The sequence below is a fragment of the Mustela putorius genome, unplaced genomic scaffold (assembly GCF_011764305.1).
Source record: "Mustela putorius furo isolate JIRA1106 unplaced genomic scaffold, ASM1176430v1.1 tig00000139_pilon_pilon_pilon, whole genome shotgun sequence".
In the NCBI taxonomy this organism is placed as follows: Eukaryota; Metazoa; Chordata; class Mammalia; order Carnivora; family Mustelidae; genus Mustela; species Mustela putorius.
In genome coordinates, this window is record NW_025421293.1 from 6,625,839 (window position 1) to 6,642,930 (window position 17,092).

The following is a 17,092-nucleotide window of genomic DNA, read 5'->3' on the forward strand; positions in this document are numbered from 1 at the left end:
TTAAAACCTGCTCCCTAAGACCGCCACGTCTGGATGCTGCTCAGGCCTGATCTGGCACTTCCAGCCCTGTTCCTTGGGACAGAAAGCTTGTAGGGGGACACCACTAATGGCCCCACGCCCAACCCCACAAAGACCTCATGTTCCTGGCTTCCACTAGAGAAAGGTCTCTGGGCTTCCAAAGCCTCTTCAGGAGCCTGCCCTACCCCTGAATTCCCCACACTCTGCCTGCTCGCTGTTCCTGTTCGGCCAAGGAAAGGAAGGTGGAAGCTGCAGGACCGACAGGCCACCCAAAGTCACGAAAAGAGAAACCAAAGGGTGACTTGAACTCCCGACTCCAGACGCCCAACCAAGCACCACTGATGATCCAGAGGATCCATTCTCAAATTCCTCTCCCAGTTAGGATGGCCCATCCCCGCCCCTCTCAGCCTTGGTTAGCAGCTACCGGGATGCAGGATGCACGATAACAGGGGGCTCCTGGGGGGTCCCCCTTTGGATTCCAGGGCCCTATTAGACACCAGCGGCGCAGTCAGAGTCCTGGCGAGAACTCAGACTAGCGAGTTCGGCTTCCAGTTCCAAATTAATAACCTCCCTGGCCCGGGGCGCCCCTGGGAGCTGGCGTGCTCCCACCCGCGGGGAGTGGAACTGATGTCGCTGCGGTGGCGAGTCCTTGCCCGACGCCCCGTTCCTTGCTTCCCCTGCGGGGGGCCCTCCGGTCCTGCGGGGGGCGCTGTGGGGGCCGGGCCTCTCTGGCCGGCGGACGGGCAGGGAGGCCACCTCCATGGTGGTGCGCTGTCCAGCATTTCAGCAATCGGCGGCGGCGGCGGCGGCGTCCGCGGGGAGACGGAGGGCGCGGGGCCGCGGGGGCCGCCGAGCTGCGCTGCCGAGCCGAGCGGAGGAAGGAGCCGGGACTAGCGGGGCCGGAGGGCCTGGTTTCAGCACCCGGCGGAGCGCGGCGGTCAGCGGGGAGGTGAGAGCCCCTAGTGGGGCGGGGGCATTTCCCAGAGGGGCTGGGGCTGTGTTGAACCTCGGGCCTCCACAGTCGGACAGGGGCTCAAGAGTCCGCAGGCCCCAGAGCAGGGGGCAGGTTGGGGGGACTGCAAGAGTGTTTGATCCGGGGGTGCGAGGTACTGGGAAACAGAGATAAGGAACATTGTTCATTTCACTGAGCGGAATGGAGAAAGTGGGAACACTGCGGGGTCATGGGCAGGACTCCCCTGGGCATAAATGACCATGGCCTGTCCCACGAGGATGCTAGGGAGGCCCCCAACTGCAGTCCAATTGCCCTCCCCCCAAATGAAGAGAAGGACCTGCTCCCTAGGGGAGGGAGAGATCAATGCAGGGACCCCATGGAGATGCTGGTCCCTGGCAGGGGTGGAGGGAGCAAGTCCCCACCTGAATGCTGGGCTTCTGTCCAGCAGAGGGTGGCAGCACAGGGGACAGGCTGGCCCCTTTCCCAGCTGCCCAAATGCCCCTAGGGAGGCAGGCCTGGCAACGAGAACTGGGTCTCACACAGGATGGCATTTACTCTCACACTGGAAAGAGGATGGAGGGCACAGAAGAGAAAATAACCACAAGGAGTTTCAGGGGGTTCTCTGTGGCCTCCCCAAACGCCCAGGGAGAGTTTCTGAAGCTCAGAGTGGGCCCAAGCTCAGAGCAAATTCCTGGTCAAAAGGAGAGTTGAGAGAAGAGACGCAGCCTCTGCCTCGCAGCCTCCTCCCCCTCCCTCCCAGGGCTCCTGCCAGGGCAGTGTCGAAGCCTCCTGCAGTTCCTGCTCCTGGCAGCAGGTCCATTGTGGGCATGGGTTTGGTGGGAAGCAAGAGAAGGGCACCCAGGTCTAGCCTGCTACTCCAATGCCTGTGCTCTAGCCCAGCCACGACTTCTCACTCCCCTAAGACCTCACTCATTCACCCACTTCTGGCATCAGAGGGCCTGGGCTGGCCGTTGGTCCTATGTCAAGAGAAAAGGCAGGAACTTAGACGGAGAGCAGGGCAGGGACTGGAGACTTTCTCTGTGCATCTTAAGGTCGTGGCCCCGGCAGGTACACAATTCTACCTCAGCCAGAAATAGGACCAAGCTGGCTAGGAACTTGCTCCCACACATTACCAGCTTTGGGGTTTCTTAACTTTATGCCCCATCCCACTCTCCTGTGAGGGGTGGAGGAGGAATTCTTGAAGGGTGAATAAAGATTTGATTGGATTTTAAGAGGTGGGGGTAAGTAGGTAGGGTGTCACGGACTCTGAAGTCTGAGAGATGGGTTCAGATCTCAGCTGCATGACTTCAGGTAAGCTACTTCTCCTTCCTGAACCTGTTTCCCGATTTGTAAAACAGGTGTCACATTAACAGCATCTACTTTGCTGTTTCAAGGCATAATCCAGATAATAGAAGGGAGATGACTTTGGGGCTGGAAAATGCTGGGCAAATGTTAGTCGATGAAAGGCAAGTAAGAATTTCTTCAGGAGGAGCTGGGTAAAGGTGGGAAAGTTTTCAGCATTGTTTGAAGCATGTCTGTGTTTTCCCAGAGGAGGTGGACTTTGGCCCACGGCCTGGTACCAGGCTCCGTGCTAGGCACAGGGCTACAGATGACTCAGTCAGTCCTCAAAAAATCTTCCCAAGGAAGGCACCGTTGTCCCTATTTCGCAGCTGAGAAATGAGATTGGAGTATCTTCCCCAAGGTCACAAAGCCACCCAAGCCGTCTTCTCTGGGACGGAAGTGCAGCTGATGACCTGTCCTAGCCCCTTGTTAGCAAGGCCCAATTAAATGCTAGTTTCTTGACTCGGGATGCCGGCTTTCCAGGTGGGGAACCTGAGACTAGGAGTGAGGGTGTGCAGCGCAGTGGGGAGCTGACTCCCCCAAGGTCACTGGGATATTTGGAGGTGGAACGTGCTTTGAACCGGCCAGCTGGGTGCCCCCAGCACAACTCACCCCTACCGCTGTCACGCCTGCCAGAGCGGGACCCTGGGTCTGGCAGGCCCATCTGCTCACTGCCATGCCCACTTTTCACTTCCTCTGCCTGCCAGCCTCTTGTTGACCTCAGCAAGCCAGAGACTGGCTGTTCCTTTCTGAGTGGATAGCCCCCACCCCCTGAGACGGGGCCATGGTCACAAGCCACTGCCAGCGCTGCTGGGGTCAGCCTGCTCTACTGACTGTACCTTTCCTCTGCCCACTTCTTACTGTCCCCAAGGCTCCTCCTGTCCCAGCAGCCATGGGGGCTGTGTTGAGGAGAGGAGGGGAGCCCACCCTCTCTTCCTTAACTCCCTCACACCCTCCGAGCTCCAGCCATGCACCTGTCACTTCACATACATGACCTCATTTCACCCTCCCCAAACCTGGTATTCAAAGGTGTTTTTGCTCCCTTTCACAGAGGAGCAAAACAGGGCCTGGAAGTGATGTGACTTTCCCAAGGTCACAGAGCAAGGTCTTGGTGCAGCCCACACCCACTGCCGCAGGGGCCCCGTGTGGCTTCCACAACATCACTCTGTCCTCAGTTCCCTAGGCTCTCCTGGGTGACGGTCAGCCGGGGCACAGTGGGCCGGCGGGAGGTGGGAGGAGACGGGAGGGAGAGGTAGCTGAAGGGCCCTGGGACAGGAGTCTGAGGACCTTCTTTCTGCGCCCATCTCCACCCCTGGTTCCATGTGTGACCTTGAGCAGGTCCCTGCCTGTCTCCGGGCCTCAGTGTCCTCAGCCATAAAATGATGGGGTTTGACTGGATGACCCCTGAAAGCCCTGCCAAGCAGCACGATTTTAAGATCTCTCTGCTCTGTAAATCTGGATGTCGGGAAGCCTGTGGTGCTATGGGCAGAGGTAGAAGTCACCTCCAAGTGTTTCAGAGTTTGACTTACTAGTTGAAGCTGAGATTTAAAATTCACTGTCCCTCTCATCTGCAATCTTGGCTAAACAGGGAGAATATGACTTGGAGAGGCCCAGTGGCTTACGTGGAGACCCCAGGTTCTTTCTCTGAGCCAGGATTTAGCCATCCTGGCCCAGGATCGGAGGTGACTTACAGGGACACTTTGAAGAGGCCCTCCCTGAGTTGTTCACCAAACTCCAGGAGGCTCCCAGGACACAAGTGCACAGGCCCCAAACCCAGGGAATCGGCAGGGGTGAGGTAGTTGAGGCTTATCCGTGGCGTCTGGGTGGGAGGGAAGGGTTTTGCAGCTGTTGCTCTGAAAAGCCGGTGCAGGGCCCCAGAGAGGGCGTGAGCTGGTCTGGGGACGAGTCCGGTCTGAGCGGGGAGAGGATGTCAGGCAAGTACATTCCTTCTCGATTCTAACACCCACCTGTGTTAGGTGTGGAAAGGTAGGGGGCTCACAGAGGTGGAAGGATCAGAGAGGGCACTCACTGAGGTGGGTTCAGAGAGGCAGGGGGGGGTGGGCTGCTCTGTGAGGGGGGAGAGGGGTCAGTGAGGGATGAGCAGAGGGATTATGACGGGGAGCGGCTCATCACCAACAGTTACAGACCCCAGGCTGGCCCAGCCGAGTTCTCACTGTGGCTCAGGGCCTGCCAACACCTTGGGGTTCTGCTCCTTCACCTTCTTCTGGGCACAGGAGGGGGACAGCTCCAATCCCAGAGGCCAAGCCCTGTTGACCCCATGCCATCCAGAGCGGGGTGGGGTGGGGGTGGGGGGGAGCCCTTAGGGGGCCGGGGCAGGTGAGCAGGTCCAGGCTGCCCAAACTGATTCTCTTGGCCTGAGGGGGAAGGCCACAGTGGTCATGTGTGCCTTAGCGCAGAGCAGCCCCCGACCCCAGGGTCACCCCTACCCCCCGCCAAACGCTACCAGCCCATCCACCTGCGGCGCTGCCTCCCAGGCGTCCTGCTTGGCCTCAGTCTCCTGCTAGCCCCTCCCTGGCCTCCTGCCCGCTGCAGAGGCTGCTCTTCCAGAAGAAGCTGGCAAGCGGGACCACAGTTCCCTTAGCATCCTGCTGGCATCTTTGAGGCCTACGAGGGGGTCTGGGTCCAGTGAACCGGACCCTGGGGAGCAGGCAGCTTCCTGAGCCGGGGAGCTCTTGGCCTACCTATTTTATTTCTAGCTTCAAGTAGGGCCTGTGGCTCTGAGACCCCACCCCCCCGTACTGAGCTCCATCCCCACCCCACCCCCCAAAACTGCCCGGGGTTGGAGCCAGGTAAAAAGCAAATTTCACTGAATTCTTGTGATTCGAAGAATGGCACATCTTCCTTGTACAAGACTTGAGAAAATAGAGAAGCCAAGGAGAAAATAAAGCTCATCTATAGTCCCACTGCCCAGAGAGAACCACAGTGAACACAGCGGATGGTGTCTCCAGGATTTTTTTCCATGTGTTCATAGTGACATGGAGTTAAATGACTGGGAACACACTGTTGGGGGAAGCCGGCATTCTATTTTTCACTCTATCATGAGAATTCTCTGATGTCTTTAAAGATTTTTCAAAAAGCTTGCTTTCAATGGCTATTTGAAGGCTGGGGCTGCTTCCCAAGGGAGCCCGTGAGAGCTGGGAAGAGAATCTTGCTCCCTACCCCAGTCCTTCCTTCTTGGGTGGGGCACACCTTTCAGGTCTTCTGGCCAGGAGAGGGAGGGTTTCCCTTGGAGAGATGGCCTTGGGCCCTGTGACAGTCAACCAGGGATGGAGGAGGGTAGAACCAAAGCTGCTGGGGGAGAAGGAGCATGTGAGGGTCTTACATCCCCTTGGATCCAGCAAGACCTCAGAAGAAAGCTCAGAATGGGGAATCAGGCAATTACCAGTCTCCTGGGCTCTGATCTCCTTTGGGCCCTCTACACTCAGGTCTGTTTCCTCCCCTGTACAATGGGCATAAGGATACCTGCCTCCAGACGTGCGATGAGAAGTGACTTGGGCCAGGATTAAATCCAGGGCACTCCCCCCAGACATCTGAATGTGAGACCACATAGTCAGGATCTACTGGCTGCCTCCTATTTGCTGGTCCCAGCCTGAGCGCTGAGGACCCAGGTGAACCGGACACCAACCATGACCTTGAGGAGCGCCCAAACTAGTGGGAAAGGCAGGCACGAGGGAACAGAGCTGATGTTCTGGTCGGACTGAGAGGACCACGGTGGGCAGCCAGAGGAGGCTTCTGGGAGGGGAGCATTGAGGTTGGGCTTTCGAGAACAACAGGGAAGGTGCCAGACAGAGAAGGCAGGGGCATGACACTCCAGAGAACAGCGTGGGCACAAAGGAATGAAAAGTCCTGGTGAGCTAAGAGGATAAGGAATGATCTAATGTGGCCATGGCACGCAGGGCACGCTTGGGAGTAGAAGGTGGAAGGCAGCCCAGGGGGCAGGGATAGGCCTGGCCAGGTCAGGAAGGATCTTAAGAACCACTGTAAGAGCTGGGGATTTATTTGGAAAGCAATGGAAGTCGAAAAAGGCTTTGGAGCATTGTCACGAAATAGTCAGATCTGCACTCTAGGAAGCCCACTCTGGTTGCATTTGGTCGGCGCGGGGGGGTGGGGGGGCGGGGGGTGGAAAGAAAGAGACCAAAGAGGAACAGGCCAGGGGTTGGGAGGAGGTGATTGCAAAGGGGACAGGCACTGGAGACACGCCGCTGGGAGATCTGACAAGGGTGTACGTGCACGTGGGAGAAAGAAAGAAAGACTTGTGGGCCAGTGGCAGGGCAGAATGGGAGGGCCCAGCCTCGGCTACTGGTCCAGCCCTCATAATCAGAGACCCCCAGGCTGGGGGAGGAGGTTTCATGACTGGCAGAGGAGCCAAGCCACCCCTTCTCCCAAGAGGGCACCAGAGGGGGACTTCTGGAATGGGAAGGAAGCTGGAAAACTCAGCTGGTCCTGCCTCCAGGCAGCCCGGTCCCCTCTCCCTGTTTGGCCCGGTCTGACACATGCTTATTGATCCCTGTGACCCATCAGTGACCCATCAGAATTCCTCTCTTCCCTGCCTCCAAATGCTCTCTCCCTCTGTCCCCTGCTCCTCGTGTACCAGAAAGCAGAGACGATCATTCATTCATTCATTCATTCATCAGACTTTGGCTCAGTAGTCTTCTGAACTCAATAGCTGAATTAATATAGGCATCCCCAAATTCTGTGCTAGGCACTGGAGAAAGGGAGGAGCAGCCGTCCGTCCAGTGGGGAGCGAGGCCTATAAACTGGTGAATGTTTTGAGACAGAATATGGGTTAATGAGGGAGCGTTCCAAGGACAGCTGGGGCACTGGCAGTGGGGGAGTTTGCTTGCCCAGCTGACTTTGGAGCGGGCTTCGCAGATGGACTTGATAGGAGGACAGGTTTGCCAGGGGAGGGAAAGGGGAAGGTATTTCTGGCAGAGGGAACAGCATGCGCCGAGGTGCGGAGGGAAAACACCAAGCTCTTGGGGGATAGTGTGGCTGGAGAGTCGGGGTCTGGGCCCAGAGGCTGAGGACCAGGCTAAAGAGGGGGGCCTCATGAAGCGTCTTAGTGCCAGTCCAGGGGGTGGGGGATGGGGTCTGGTCTTTCTCCTGTGGGCAGTGGAGAAAGCCAGGGATGTTTCCAGCAGGTGAGCAAATGGCCAGAGCTGTTTCAGGAAGGTCACCCCCGAAGGGCAAGCATGATGTGGACAGATGGAGAGAACTGGGGGCCTGCGACATGTGTCACGTGGCCAGGGGCCTCTCCTACTGCAGCTCAGCTCCTCCCGACCTGGGACACCCAGATCCACGGCAGCCATGGGTCTCTAGGTGCAGGGTAGCCACATCGGGTTTCCAGAACAGCCTATGAAAAGCAGATTCCTGGGGCTCACCCGTAACGATGGATTCGGTATGGGGCCTGGGGATCTGCATTTTTTTTAAAGCTCCCAGGCAAGTGTCCGTGCCAGAGTCGGGAACCAGCACTTCCTCACTCTGCTCGTGCTGTTTTCTTTGTCTGGATGCTCTTCTTCTCCCTTCCTCTACCTCTTTGAATTTCAGCCTCTGCTCATGTGTTTTCTGGACAATACCTTGTTCCAAGCTCTCCTCCTGCCGTGTGCCCCCAAGGGTCCCGTGCTACGTCCTTCTCGGCCCCTCTTGTTCTCTGTCCTGGCTGGTCATCTACCCTCCTGGCTCCCTTGGTAATCACCGTAAACACCCCATTTCCCATGTGCTTGGGTCCTGCTCTAAGGGTTTCCCATGGACTAACTCATGAGCTCTCACAAGGTCCTAGGAGGTAGTCAGGCCACACAGCAGGGGGATACTGAGGCACAGAGCGGTGCCTAGCATCACCCAGCTAAGACACGGTAGTAAAAAAGAGGCCTCACCGTTTGTTGATACCACAGACTAGGAGCTCCTAGAGGGCAGAAACCCTGTGTTAGTTACTGTTGTGGGTCCCCAGGGCAAACACAGGGTCTGGCCTCTGGGAGGGGTTCAGGGCAGTCATCTGTAGGATGGGCTTAAGGGCAATGATTCTCCTCCAGGGCTGATTGGCAGCTTGGGGAAGTCCATGGCCCTGACAAGGGTTGAGGCATTGAGGGGACACAGTCTGGAGTGGGGGTAGTAGCAACAGAGACAGGGATGCCTGTCTGGGATTTTAGGGCAGAACAGGTTTCTAGACAATAGCTCTCCTCTGCTGTGCTGAGGTGTGGCCTCTCCAGCATAAATCAGACCCTCTCAATCCTGGCCAGGGACCAGGGGCGGGCTTGCTGGCAGCGGAGGAAGGGGGAAGGTGTCAGACGAGGCCGCAATGAAGATTCTGCGGCTGATGATAGAGCAAGGTGGAGACCCAGAGAGCAGCCCCTGCCCAGTCACCCAGTCTGACCTTAAGGGACTCACCCCTTCCAGAACGAGGAGAGCCCCCCACCATCCCTGCCTCCCACCCACAATCCCTTGGGAGCCATAGGTTATTGTCAATGATGTTGTTAATTAACTGCTTAATTAACTATTTAGGCTAATCAGATTAATTGACATTAATTGGCTACCATTTGTCAAGGACCCTGGAAAGCTGTGCCTCTCAGAGTTGAAGTGTGATGGGGGCTGAGCAGGGGAGTCAGGGAGGAGCTGTCACCGTACAGCAGAGCTGGGGGAGCAGGTGGCAGGCAGTGGCAGGACCAGGGGCACCCAGATGGCTGCACACAGACCGTGCATCTCCTGGTGGCCCTCTGTGGGGCTGGTCCCTTGAACTCCCAAGTTCTGGCTCTTCATACTTTGGGGAACACATCCCTCTTCCTGTCTCTTAGTTGCATTAAGAAAAGGTCTAATGAGGGGGCCGCCTGGGTGGCTCAGTGGGTTAAAGCCTCTGCCTTTGGCTCAGGTCATGATCCCAGGGTCCTGGGATCGAGCCCTGCATCTGGCTCTCTGCTCACCAGGGAACCCGTTTTCTCTGCCTACCTCTCTGCCTACTTGTGATCTCTGTCAAACAAATAAATAAAAATCTTTATTTAAAAAAAAAAAAGAAAGAAAGAAAGAAAAGGTCTAATGAGGGACCAGAGAGAAAGGGAGATACTTTCCATCCCTGAGGGCTGTAAAGACCTCAGAACGGGGAGAGACCTTAAAATCCTAAATAAGCCATTATATAAGTAGGTCAGCACATCCCTGCTGGATGGCATGCATATATTTGGTTAAAGAAAAAAAAAAAAAAGGGAAAGATGAGCAGTATAGGATAGATGAAATATGCAAAATATTAAAATGTGATCAAGTGAACAGATTTGCATTTGGTCAATTACAGCCCCCAAAACCCACAGTACATTCTTATGCCTGTTTTAAAACACAACTTACAGTTTTAAATTACAGCACTTGAAACAAAAAAGAAAAAAAAACTACTATGAAATGCATCCTACGTTTTGGAAGAAGGAGAAAAAAAAAGCGCCAACCCACTCAAAACTGGGAGTGTGAATTCAGAGCCACTCCCTTAAGCTTAAATGGCTCCTATATCTAGGAGCCCAACACTGGGCTGGAAGTTGGTAGCCTTGACTTTTTCTGCAGACCCCCGTGGGGTCTCCTCCCCTCCAGAATCGCAGGGCCTGTCTTCCTGACAGAGTGCTTATGAGCAGCACAGGAGGTGTGAATTTCAAGTATTCTGGGGATTAATACAAATGTGAGGGGAGAAAAGGGGTCCATTTCTGGGGGAGGGTCAAGCTGCCAGGCTAGGAAGGGTGTTCCCCAGGTAAGAGGAGGGCGTTGGTGACAGAGATCTCTAGCTCGGTAAGGGAAGACCTAGAGAATGAACGTGGGGTCTCTCTCTCTCCCTCTTTACTGCCCAATCCTGCGGCCCCTGGGGGAGGAAGGACCAGAAGAGACTGGAGGCGGTTGCCTAGCAACAGGAGGCGCATCTGGATCGATGGGAAAGGCAGAGGCGCCTCCAGCCCCCAGCCCGGCTCGGCTCTGTCTTTGATCTCACCCGGCCCAGCAGAAACCTGGGGGGGGGGGGGGGATGCCCAGGGCAGCCTGCTTGATTAGAGCTGAGTCAATAGAGGGAATTTTCCATAATGAGATTGTGTGGGCAGTGGAGGCAGCTGCCCTGCCTTCTCCCGTCACCCTCCCCAGTGGGTGGAAGGGGCTTGTCTATCTGTCCCGCACACATCCTTCCTGCTGAGAGCTCCCAGGCCAGCCCCTCACCACCAACTTTGACTCTTCTAAGTCTTAGACCACCAGAGACTCAGAGCCCAGAGCTACCCTGGCCCCAGTAGTAGTAACAGCCGGGCCACTGACACTTTGTCCAGATGAGGAAACTGAGTCTCAACAAGGAAAAGAGATCTGATCCTACAGCTTCTGGCCCGTCTTACTCTTTCTCAGTCCAGCTCCCAGGTGTGAGCCTGAAGGATCTGATCCTTACAGGGAGAAGGTGGGGAAGGGGGTGGTAGAAACTGATGTGGGCCCCGGGGCTCAGCTGCTTTCACTGCAGCTTCAGCCCCAGAGGCCAGGGAGGGAGAGGCCTCCGAGAGTACGGAGTCCTGGCACACAGGTGTCTCTCCCTAGGGTGCCTCGCCAAGGCCATCTGGCTTGGACCCTCCCCAGGACACAGAGATCACTCCCTAGCAGCCCATGCTGTCAGTGACAGCTCAGCCATGAAAAGCTTCTTTCTCAGGTTACTGCCCCACCCGCCTCCACCCCCTGAACCTCAAATCTCCATCCGAGCTCAGGCAGCCAGGGGGATGCTATCTGCTATCTAAAGGCCAGAGGGGACCCTGAAGAGAGGCAGAGTGGGCCGGGTGGGAAGGGGTTCCTTTGTTCCAGCGGAGTACGGGAAGGGGGACTAAAAGACTACTTGCTTGTTTGGCATCAGCACCGGTGTGTACAGATCTGCTTTCCAGGTTGGACCCGTCTGCATTATTTTCGATGACCAGTTTGCTTGGTCTGCTCTCTTCCACTGGTCTGTAATGCTGGTGTGCCTTGGTCTGTGGGTTCTCCCCACCCCCGGCCTCTGTGGATGAGTCTGGGCTGAACTCTGGCTTCAGACTCTCCGTGGCCTGTCCTGGGCTACGCTGGTCTGTACTGGTCTCGTTCGGGCTGTACCGCCTCTGCTGTGGGCTCCTCTGTGGGGAGCTGACAGCTGAGGCCTCCTGTCCTTAGGGAGCAGCCACCCAAGATCTCTGCTCTGGGACCCCACATCAGAGCCAACAGAACAGGGACAGAGGCCCTGGACTGATCGGCAAGAGCCTGGGTGCCAAGCAAGTCCTTTCTACCCAAAGACAAAGCTGAACTCCAAGGTTTACCAAGTATATGACAATGTGACCTGTGTAAAAATGCCAACGGACACACAAAGTCTGGGCACACTGAAGCAGGAACCAGAGACCTCTCCTGCTGAGGTCTCTGGAAGTGGTAAAAAACAAGTACTGAGCTCCCCGTCAGCGCAAACCCAGGCTGGATTTCAACAAAGGTTCACAGATGGTTTAAGTAAGGTTCACAACGTGGTTGCGTTGTGCCAAGATCGGTGCTGGGCACGAGGGACACAAAGATGGATGTTACCCTTGGAGAGCCCTTGGAGCCACTGCCCTGGGAGAGCCTCCACTAGGCCAGGGACAAGTCATGGTAGAAAGAAGTAAAGGCAGAGAGTGGCAGCCCGAGGGTAAGGCTCTGGGAGCATAGCAGAGGTGCACCTGCCACTGGAGGTCAGGGAAAGCTTCACAGAGGAGGAGATGCTTGAGCCGTGTGTCTGAGACCCAGTGGGGCCGGACAGGTTGTTCAGGACCCAGGTGTCAGCTAAGCAGCCTGGGCTTTGTCCCCTGGACACTGGGCTTGCCCTCCCTCTCTTGTTTGCCCCGGACACCCCTCCCTGGCTCTAGAAGCTTGGCCAACCCCGCCTTTTCCATGCTACAGCAGACCCAGACTGTTGGCAGAGGACAGCTCCAAGCCCCGCCCGGGGCCTGGGGGCCTTCCTGGGCCTGGCCGTAGCTCTGGACCTGCAGGGGCAGGAGTGGGACCCTGCAGCCCAAGCTGTGGGGCCAGCACCCCCATGGGCCAGGCTGTCTGCCCCTTCCTCCAACCCCCCTGCCAGACCCAGCCCTGGGGGGGCTCAGGCCAGAGCCTGCTTCCCGGCTCCTCCTCCTCCGGGGGCAGCAGGAAGCTCCGGCTGCTGAATAATTAAGAGGAAGGCTTTCTGAGGCTCTCCCTCCCGCTGCAGCATCTTCCCGAGGGTTGGGTAACAAACAGCAGTGCCAGCACCTCCCAAGAGATTCCAAGAGGCTGCGCACTCTGCTTAACCCTCTCATTGCCGGCCTGTCTGAATACTTTACCCCCCAGCCTCCTGCTGTAGGGTCTCTTACCAGCTAAAAGGGGTCTGTGTGGGTTGGTCTCTGTGAGCAGCTGCCCGTGTTGGCCTGCTGGTCTTTGTTTTGCAAGCTGATGCTGATCTGGAATGGTACTTATCCACCTGATCTGTTCTGATTTATACTGATCTACAGGTCTTACTGATTAATTCCCGCCTATAATGCTTTAGACTGGTTGGCATTGTTTATGGGTAAAACTGGCAGTTAATACTTCTGCCTACCCTTAATTTGAGGGCTAATTACTTCACCCCTAAGCTGGGGAGGCATTTATATTAATCCCATTTTACAGATGAGGAAACTGAGCACAGGAGTTAAGTCAGTTTAGGGCACATAGTAAGTGACTTTGAACAGCCACTTGCAGGTCTATGCCTGGGCTGGACTGACCCTTAGGGTCAGACCTCTCTCCAAAGGGCAGGGACCCCTAAAAGTGAGGGCACTGGGCAGCAAGAGAGATCTTTCCAAAAATGCAAACCTGACCAGGACCTCCCCAGCTCAACAGCCCTCACTAGCTCCCCATGACCTGCAGGGTTTGACCTAGCTCCTCAGCTCCCCAGCACCCTGTCCCCCGGTCCTCTGTGCTCAGCCATGCACAAGGCACGAGCCCACACTCTCCTATCTTTCCTCTTCAAGTCTTCTTCCCACACATCTCCACATTCTGCCCAGGACATCCTTCCTCCCCTTCCTTGTCCCATAAACTCCTTTTTTTTTTTTTTAAAGATTTTATTTATTTATTTGACAGAGAGAGATCATAAGTAGACGGAGAGGCAGGCAGAGAGAGAGAGAGGGAAGCAGGCTCCCTGCCGAGCAGAGAGCCCGATGCGGGACTCGATCCCGGGACCCTGAGATCATGACCTGAGCCGAAGGCAGCGGCTTAACCCACTGAGCCACCCAGGCGCCCCCCATAAACTCCTCCTTATGCTTTCACATCTTGCCTCCAGGAAGACCTCCCAGCTATGCTCCTCCCCACACACCCCAACTCAGTTGCTGTCTCTGCCCCATCCCTCGTCCCAGCACTCAGCATCAGTGCCCCTTCCCCTGGATCTCTTATCCTCTGGGGGGGGGGGGCCCAGAGTGGCCACTTGGTGAACAGATGTGACACAAATGAGTGGCCCAAACCTTGGGCTGTGGGGGGTTGTTCCATGGCCCAGTGGCCCTTAGCCCCCAGCTCTACCCTCTTGGACAGGTTGCATGGGAAGGCTTCTAGTTTGTTCTACCCACTACTTGATGACTTTGCCCCTCTCCCCATGCTCATGTTTATGGCCTGGAGTTTGGGAGAAGGGACCCCCAGGGAGGGGAGGGTTACTAGGAGAGCAACCTCCCCCTTCTGCTCCAGGGGACATGTCAGCGCCAGGGATGGGAGTGGGGTAGGGGCACCCTCGGATTCCTTGGACCCAGGGGGGATGGTCGCACACTCACTTTTACAAAGATCCAGACTTAGTTTCCCAACAGAGTACCTGGTTTCCTATGAATTTATAAGTTCCATCACATTTCTGATGGGCCCCATCAGAATCTTTTTTGTCCGGGAAACTCAGGAGGCCTGCCCCTGCCCACCCCCTGTCCACACACTGGGCTCCTGCTCTGGGAGGGCTCCCCCTCTGTTCAGAGACCTCACCTTCACGACACTGTGCGTCCCACACACCCTGCCCCTCTGAGTCCCATGTCCCTGGGCCCTGCCAGGCCTTTGCCCTCGGCCTGTGCGGTGCCCCGCCTCCACTCCCTCTCCCTTCCACCGACAAGACTCATCTTTGGAAGGGCCAGTTCAAACACCGTTGCCTTCTCAGAGCTTCGCAAACAAAGACCCCTCTGGTCTGTTTCTTGTTCCCCCAGCACGGGGTGGGGTCAAGAGGGTCATCGGGACCTGTCTTCATAGCAAGCTTGTCATGGAAAGAATGAACTGTCCCGCTACATTAGGAAGTAGGGGGCATCATCTCCATTTTACAGATGAGAAAAATGAGCCTTAGGGAGTTTTAAGGGTTTCCCCTAGTCATCCAGACTGAAGCGGTAGAACTGGAATTCAAGCCCAAGTCTTCTGGCTCCGAGTCCAGTGCTCCTTGACTATTCCCAATTCTTATCTTGGGCCAGTGGGAGACAGAAGGACCTTAGTGGCAGGATAGTGGTTAAATTGTGTGACCATGGATCCAGGGCTTGCTGGAAGCCATGGAAATCTGTATCTTGATGGGGTGGTGGCCCTGAGTCCTGCACTATATCTGGGGAGATGGGCCTCTTGCTGGCAGGGACAGCTGAAGGAACCCCAATGGAAGGGTGCTGTTCTCTAGGGAGCAGAGGGGACCCTGGGGTGCCTGCCTTGGGGGTGTCCCAGTGCTGGAGGCTGAGATGGGGAGTAGGGGAAGTGGCCAGCAGAGAGGGAAGGGAAAGTGGCTGAGGTCAGTCCAGCAAACTCCTCGGAATGGTGCCCACCGCCCTGCCCCGGCCAACCTCTGCCCTCTCTTCCCTCCCCAGTCGAGTACCTGGTCCACTCCTGGGTTTCAGTCTTCCCAATGTAATGACATCTCCCAAGTGAGGCCCAGGTCATAGCCTCCTCCCCAGTGCCAGACCTGATATAAGGCTCCCTAGGCATCTTCACCAGGACGTGTAGGGGTTCCTCACACCCGCTGTATCCAGAAGAGGACAGTCGCCCCGACAAGCAATGATAGTGATGATGAGTACTACCTATGAGATGCTCATTGCATACCAGGCACCCCGATAGCATTTCCCAGGGGTTAGTCCTTTACAACAAACCCAGAGGGAGGATGCTATTATTAGTTCCATGTTACAGGCAAGGAAACTGAGGCACAGAGTTTTAGTCATCTGACCAAGGGGCTCCCGGGAACCTGTCCCACTCTCCCCCATCAGACGCATATGTGGTCCACTGCCTTCTCTCCCAGACCTGGCCAGGCCCTGAGCATCTTCCCCTTCTGAGCCCTGGGCTGAGTGATGAGCTCATTAGCTGCACTGAGCCTGTCAGCAGACTGGACCCTGCCATACGGATGGGCTGTTTCACCTTCCATTAATCTCTCCCAGCAGAGCTGGACTTGAAGGTACCCGCATCCAGACTGCATTCCATCCTGTTCTCAAGCAGGGCAGCTCAGGGGAGCCCAGCTGGGGTCTGGGGGGATGGAGGCCAGCCCAGGGACTCAGCCACAAGCCTTGGAAGTCAGGGCTCTGGCCCTTGAACCACTTTCCAGCCAGCAGCAGGAGAGGAGATGCCCCCACCCCAGTCAGCCCATCAGCCAGATTCTTAACGTGCACATGCATGTGGCTGGCCCTGCATCTGGGCTTGCCCTTGGGACCTGGCCCTGCATCTGGGCTTGCCCTTGGGACCTTGGATCCTTGGATGCTGAGAACATCCTCAGGGTTGAGCTCTGGGGGTGGCTGGTGCGGCTCTGGCCACTGACCACATCAGCAGGAAGGGACTGGGCTGGAGGTTTTGTAGTATACACAGGCGTTAGTATTACTTAGATTTCCAGAGGGGAAAGCATGTGCAGGATCTTTGAGTCTATAGCCCTCATTGACCTGTGGGGGGTTAGGGGGAAGGGTCCAGAGAGGGGGATTGACTTTCTCAGGGTCTCACAGCCAATCCGCAGAAAAGACTCCCCCATTTCCTACTGTATCCCCAAAGAGACTCAATGTAATTGTCCCCAAGGACCTTATCCTATTAGGGTCAGGGTGAGAGTTGGGGCTCTGGTTCCACACCTGCCTGCTTGACCCCACAAGCTTCTCGCTCTCAGTGCACCCCCAATTTGCCCTCCATGTTCCCCATCACCGGAAACGGCTGCACCATCCATCTGGTCTCCCAAACTGGTCCATGAGCTCCCAGATGGCTAGGATAGGGTCATGTTCATCTCCAAATGCCTTGCCTTTCATAGGATCGGGCCCAAGAAGATGCTGGGTGGGTGTTTGTCGAGCGGATAAGATGTCTACCTCCTGTTCCAACATTCCTGTGATGGGGAACTCGTTTATGAACTGAACTGCTTAGTTTTTCTCTTAAAGGTTTGATTGTTAAGGGGGGAAAAAAAATCCTGGCTTGGGCTTAGTTGAAGTCCGCTAGAGCTGACTTCCCCGCAGGAGTCCTGGCTTTCTTCTGGAACAGCCCAGATTGCCCAAGTCCTTCCTCTTCTCAGTGTGACAGGGGGACAGGCAGAATCAAGGACACTTGGGAACGTGTTACAAATGCAAATGCTTAGACACCACCCCAGATCTACTGAACCAGAAACTCCGAAGCTGTGTTTTAATAAACCCTCTGGGTGACTCTGATGCAGAATAAAATCTGAGAACTGCTGCTCCAGACACCTGCGCCCCACGGCTGGTCCAGAGAGAGTCTGTATCAGAATCACTCGGGGAGACATGAACGATCCCCAAAAGACTCGGGTTCAGTAGGTCTGGGGTGTGGGTCCCAGGCAGGACTGACCTAGAAACTACAAGATACCCGGTTAGATTTGAGTTT

General features: G+C 56.0%; 1 protein-coding gene across 1 annotated transcript in view; it reads left to right on the forward strand.

Moving 5' to 3' along the window:
- Positions 1-858: 858 nt before the first annotated feature.
- SRRM3 (serine/arginine repetitive matrix 3) overlaps positions 859-17,092 on the forward strand; it is a 55,671-nt gene continuing 39,437 nt past the window's right edge. The window contains exon 1 of the mRNA XM_045074982.1: positions 859-967. The gene's annotated coding sequence lies outside the window, so the exon portion shown is untranslated. The remainder of the gene's footprint in view (positions 968-17,092) is intronic.